Source organism: Pimephales promelas, chromosome 8, assembly GCF_988280905.1.
Source record: "Pimephales promelas chromosome 8, fPimPro1.hap1.1, whole genome shotgun sequence".
NCBI lineage: Eukaryota > Metazoa > Chordata > Actinopteri > Cypriniformes > Leuciscidae > Pimephales > Pimephales promelas.
Genome location: NC_142776.1, coordinates 4,621,768 through 4,627,767, shown reverse-complemented (window position 1 = coordinate 4,627,767; position 6,000 = coordinate 4,621,768). Strand labels below are relative to the sequence as shown.

The following is a 6,000-nucleotide window of genomic DNA, read 5'->3' as shown; positions in this document are numbered from 1 at the left end:
CCTCGGTGACAGGTGAGCTGGTCACGAGCTCAACATATCCGGGAGATACACATCATATCTTTTTGCCTCCAAATCTCACGGCGATGTTTCAGTCATGCGAGCCGGGCTTGTCTGTAATACGTCTAATTCACTTCAGACGATGTTTCTCTGCCGTGTGGTTTCTCCCAGATGGGAACCGACTGTGTCTGTGCGAGCAAATCGGCTAAGTGGAAAAACTTGTTGCTCTCTCGTTTCCTGCTATCGCGGGTTGACGAGTTTCAAAGCGAACACGGCAAAAAGCTCAAACTGAACATCCGCGGCTTTTAACGGCATGTGTTCGTCCTCCATCTGCCATTAGCATCATAGTGTTACCTCCTCGAAGAGGTCAGAGGGTATACCACACATGTACTCAGCCATCATTTGTTTTAGCTACTCATTTAGCAAACAGATGGGCTGGAATTTCAATGGTTTCTCTCGGAAACTGTTCAAAGTGAATGTGCATCGTGGTCCTTCCACTTAAAACTGAAGGATTGTGCTAAGAGATGTTTTTTTTTTTTTTTTGTAATTAGGGACTATTGTAATTGCTAAAATGCACCAATTAAACTAGCTATGTGTGTTTTTTTACAGTACAAAAACTTTTTGAAATAGAATAATGGTTGGGTACAGTGGGGTGCACTGTGGTACAAAAAAACTTCTCGTACAGTATAATATATTGCAAAAAAAAAAAGTTTTCTGAACATCCACGTCGCAATGGGAACTTGGGCTCATCTCCGCAGCATGTGTGGGCGGTATTTAAAAAAAAAAAATAATGCTCAGTTTTCAAAATTGTTCCTATTGTTTGGGCTAAAGTTACAATTATTGACATGATACTAAACAGATGGCTCAAGTTTTCATTTGTTGACAACTTGGATTGATTTCATTGAATATCATTTTAGTTGTGCGTCCGACTAAAGAGATAGCGTTTATTGTTTCTGTAAAGAAATGAAATTGTTTCAAGCATTGTATAACACAGTCTCATCCCAAGAAGTCATATAACTGACATCTTGGGACGTCTTTTGACCATACGTCAACATCCGCCTTTTTAGGGTACCCTTAAACGTAGATTAGTTAGGTAAACGTCAGTTAGGTGACGGGATAGGTTTAGGTCTGGGGTAGGGTTTAAATTTTTGTTTTTCTGTATTTTTACAGTGATCATTCACATTTTAATGACCATGTATTAATTCTCTAAAAGTAAATTATTTGTATCTTTCATTTGTACAATATTTGTTGGAGTGATTGCACTGAACAAGAATTAACTTGGATATTAAGCAAAATATATTACTTCAGATTTGTTTTTTTAACAACACTGAGCAAAAGGCCCTTCTCGCCACCGATTTTTTATGACATTTGAACAAACTACTTGTATTATTTGTTTTCCCACAAAATGTGTTGCCCTATCAATATTAAATAAAAATCTACAATCATAATGGCATACAATGAATATCATTGGTATTATTGGCATAATTAATGGCATTATCATTATTAATAATAATAATAATAAAATGAATCATATTAATCATAATTACTAATACAAAAAAATAAAAATAAAAAATCTAACATGTCTTTTACTTGTCACTAGCCAGACAATCATGATGCTCTTCAGTGTGACAGCAGAACTAATATTTATCTTTAAAATACCAGATCTTTATTTTATTTGACAAAAACTACACCTGTGGGTTTGAATTCTACAGTGGTTGCAAATTAGCTGATCTGAATTTAATCATTTAACCAGAATTCATTTTAAGTTTGTGTATGTGCCAGGTACGCTAGAGAAATAGGTACTCGGAAATTATATATATATATATATATATATATATATATATATATATATATGAAGAGTTCAGATGCAAAAGCCTCTAAATGCCATTTGAAATTTTCTTCTAAAATGACCATTTTTATCAAGCCTGTATATTTAAGTTCAGTTATTTCACTTAAATGACAATTAATAGGTAATCTTCATTGCCATTTAAGTGAAATTACTGAACTTAAATATACAAGCTTGATAAAAATTATCATTTTAGAAGAAAATTTCAAATGGCACTTAGAGGCTTTTGCATCTGAACTCTTCATATATATATATATATATATATATATATATAAATCACAAAAAATCATGGTTTGGTTCAGAAAAATGTTCTTGATATATTTTTGTATTATATTTTTATTAAAACTAACATCATAAAGTATGATTTTTATTTTTATTTATTTTTTTGAGCAATGATGGAGCTATACTTGAGTATTCTTAGGAGCATATAAAACAAAACGGCTCCTTGGTCAACATGAAATGTAACAGACACCTGTCGGTTACTTACTTTCTTAACTGTCATTACACTCCTCACCACTAGGGGTTTTAGTGAGACCAATGTGCTTAGATAAAGAGCCAGGTGAGCAGTAGAAGAAATTATTCCATCACGTGGTATGCACCTTTAAAGTTGGTTTGCTACCCACCATAAAACCAAAAGAGCAAGAAGGAAGAAATTATCATGGCTGACCTCCTTGAGTCCTGGCTGGGGAACGTTCTGTTTCATGCTCAACTGTAAGTAAAATGGATATGTATATGTTGAAGTTTACGATCTGGGGAAAGATTTTTATTTGTTTTTGTGCTGATTGAATATAGTGGCTTTAATGCAGATAGTTAAGAAGAGACATTTTGTGTTTTGTAGAAGGACTTTTCAGTATCTGCTGAATAAATATTTGTGCCAACTTTGTGGTTGTGTTTGGGATTGACCCACATTTGAGTACTACTACAAGGCTCATAGTTGGAAATAGCTTCATTTGACTGTTGGATTACCATTATGGACTTCCTTTCTTGACGTGAGGGCTTTATGTTGGACTACGGTCATACTTTGTTGGATTTCATTTACCATCAAGCCTCCACATCATTTGACTCTTTAAAGACAGTCAAGCTTTCATCTGACTTTCACACTTTAACCTTAACTTTTTACAACAGTGAAAGTTCTAAAGTACATATTACTGGAACTTCATCTCATATACAGATGCTGGGTGTTTTTGTAACTGTTGAATATTGTTTCTTTGTTATTTCTATTTTGGTGTTTATATAAAGTCATATTAGGTGTTTTCATTGTTTTTTTTTTATTTTACTCATTGGATTAAAAACATTGATGCTGATGACCCTCCCCTACAAACAGATGATTAATTAGCATTTACTCAGAGTAGCATGTGTTGGTTAGATGTAGTTATAAACAGGTTTATTTTAGTTCAGATTAACATGTGAGGGCAGCAATTGTATTCATAAAGTCAAAATAAAACCGTTGTAGCCTACTATTCCTGCCAAACTTCCATGATTACAGTTACTAGTATTATACAGTAAATCCATAGTGAATGTTGCTGATCTGTGGACACTGAATAGTTCATTCATGGCACATTGTTTCTCCTGTTTTCCACGTCAGCGCTGTTCGATCTTTTAATAACGGAGAAATGTGAATGTTTCTCACTAGATCTCGCAGCGATGTTTCAGTGGTGAATTCAAATGCTTTCTTTTCTGGATTTCACTGATGATCAAGATTGGCGCTGCAGTGGTCCAAACTGATATACGGTCCGTCAACCACACAATAACGATAGCTCAGTTTTATTCCGCTTCCGTTACATTTGCCATTTGATGTTGGGCAATGTTGTGGTCATGCCAGTGTCTATGAGTGTGCTTACATTTAAGTTTGGAGCTTTAATATCACTCTGAATCTGAATCAAATGATCATTTTACCAATCCAACATCATTAGTAAAGTATACGCAGAGTAACGTCTAGGTTACGATGTTCCCTGCACATTGGTGGTGGTCAAGGAGATTCCCCCTTCTATGTAAAGTGCTTTGAATACAGAGAAAAAATAAAATGTTAACACAGTCTCATCCCAAGAAGTCGTATAACTGATGTCTTGGGACGTCTTTTGACCATACGGTCAACCTCCGCCTTTTTAGGGTGCCCTTAAACGTTGGTTAGGTGACGGGGTAGGGGACGTTTAAGGATACCCTATAAAGGCGGATGTTGACGTATGGTCAAAAGACGTCCCAAGATGTCAGTTATATGACGTCTTGGGATGAGACTGCGCTGAAAATGTAATGAATAACTGTTATTATTATTATTATCATTATTACTATTATGAAGACATAGCAATGATAAAATAATGTTTTGTCTTGCGTATTCTTTTAAAACTGATTTATTTGCGTCATTGAACTTGAGCTTGTTAAATTGTCTTTGCATCTGACATTCATCTTGAAAGGGCAGTAAAAAAAAACCTCAAAAGATTAGTGCCTAGCACTTGAGCATAATGAGCTCTCTTAGTCACAAATCAATAGTCAGTTAGGAAGGAGGCCCTTCTTGAAGGTAATCTGTTGTAAAAAGCCTTTGCTTTGGTGCACTTAGGAAACAAATAGGTGTTTGCATTTCTGTCAAATGGGCTTACATTCAAAAAATATATATTTGTCTAACATTTATTCTGCATGAATGATAATATAATGCAGCTTCATAAAGAGGTAACACAAGATCAGATCAGTGATCCCAGACAACTGGATCAAATATCAAATACAGTATCACCTTATAAGAGATACTGGGGCAAAATTTATATCAAATGTGATTTTAATATAAACAGGCATACAGTAATATTACAGGTTAATATTACTTTTAAAACTTGCCAAAGTTACATTTTAGCAAGTATTTACTTGTATGCATTTTAGTTACCATTCAAAAGTTTGGGGTCATTAAGATTTTTTTTTTTAATCAATTAATTTGTGTATTAATAATTTTATACTGTGATGTCTCATTAAATTGATCAAAAGTGACTATATATATATATATATATATATATATATATATATATATATATATCACAATATTACTGTTTAAAGCAGCCTCAGTGAACATAAGATACTCCTTTCAAAAATATTAACAAGATTGTATACTACCAAAAACCTTTGAATGGCATTTACATTTAAATTGTACAGTCTTTATCTTTTTGGTAAAAATAAACAAACCAAAGCATATTGACTATATATATATTTTTTTATTATTATTAAAATAAACACAACGATCCCTTTTAAAAAGAAATATGCCAACACAGAAATAAAATAAAGTAAAACGATTTCATTGGGTCTTTAAACCCATTTTTACATCCTCCAGTCCAAATTTTATGATTTTTCACTGTGTTTATCCATAGTGACATAAAGAGGAACATGACTGAATTTTTGACATCATTTCCAGTCTTCCGGCTTCTCATATGATATTTTCTGTAAACTTAATTTACAAGCTTACATAAAACTGGCACACCATTTTGGGGCAGCTGATAATTTGGGAACTGCTGGCTTGATACAGATTTCTGAGTTTCCAGAATATAGAAAGTTATACCCCACTTTCTGAAGATGCTCGAAAACAACCCTACTGGGACTCTTGTATAGCAGATGGTGTACAGTGAAACACGCTGCTCCTTATATGATTTCTAATGCACCGCTCTCATGTCATCGCTCCCCAGACTCACCCATGGCATGAATTTGTGTTTGGGAAGTACTCTCATTTTTTTATTAGTGTTTAGAGGGCTGACAGCTTCGCAAAGGTCATGTTGGGGATCTTACAGCAAATGCTAGAGCTTAGTTTAGCTGTATCTGTGGGAATGTCAGAGCGGTGTACACCAAACAAACGGTCAGGAAATTAAGAGCGCTGTCTGCTTTATCTGCTCTGACTCTGAAAAGGTGCTGTGATTTTAGTGTAACTGTCTAATGCCTTGTCTTGTTTTTTTTTTTTTCATTCCCCAGTACCACAATGATAGGATTATGCACTGCCAACGTATTCTCATCCAAATGCGTCATATACAACGCTTTTGCCAAAGCACATGGCACCCTATAGCGTCAATATAACATGCTTCGGTTATGGGTAGGTTTAGGTGTGGGGTAGGGTTAGGGTTAGACCACTAGGAGGCGCCTTCTGATTACAAGAGGTAAAAAACGATAGGCCGTCAATGTGTACTTACATTTAC

At 34.6% G+C, this 6,000-nt stretch overlaps 1 long non-coding RNA gene across 1 annotated transcript in view; it reads left to right on the top strand.

Moving 5' to 3' along the window:
• The first annotated feature begins 2,486 nt into the window (after positions 1-2,486).
• The window catches only part of LOC120491348 (uncharacterized), a 67,631-nt gene continuing 64,117 nt past the window's right edge, over positions 2,487-6,000 (top strand). Inside the window, exon 1 of the long non-coding RNA XR_016169599.1 lies at positions 2,487-2,554. This is a non-coding gene — a long non-coding RNA (uncharacterized LOC120491348). The remainder of the gene's footprint in view (positions 2,555-6,000) is intronic.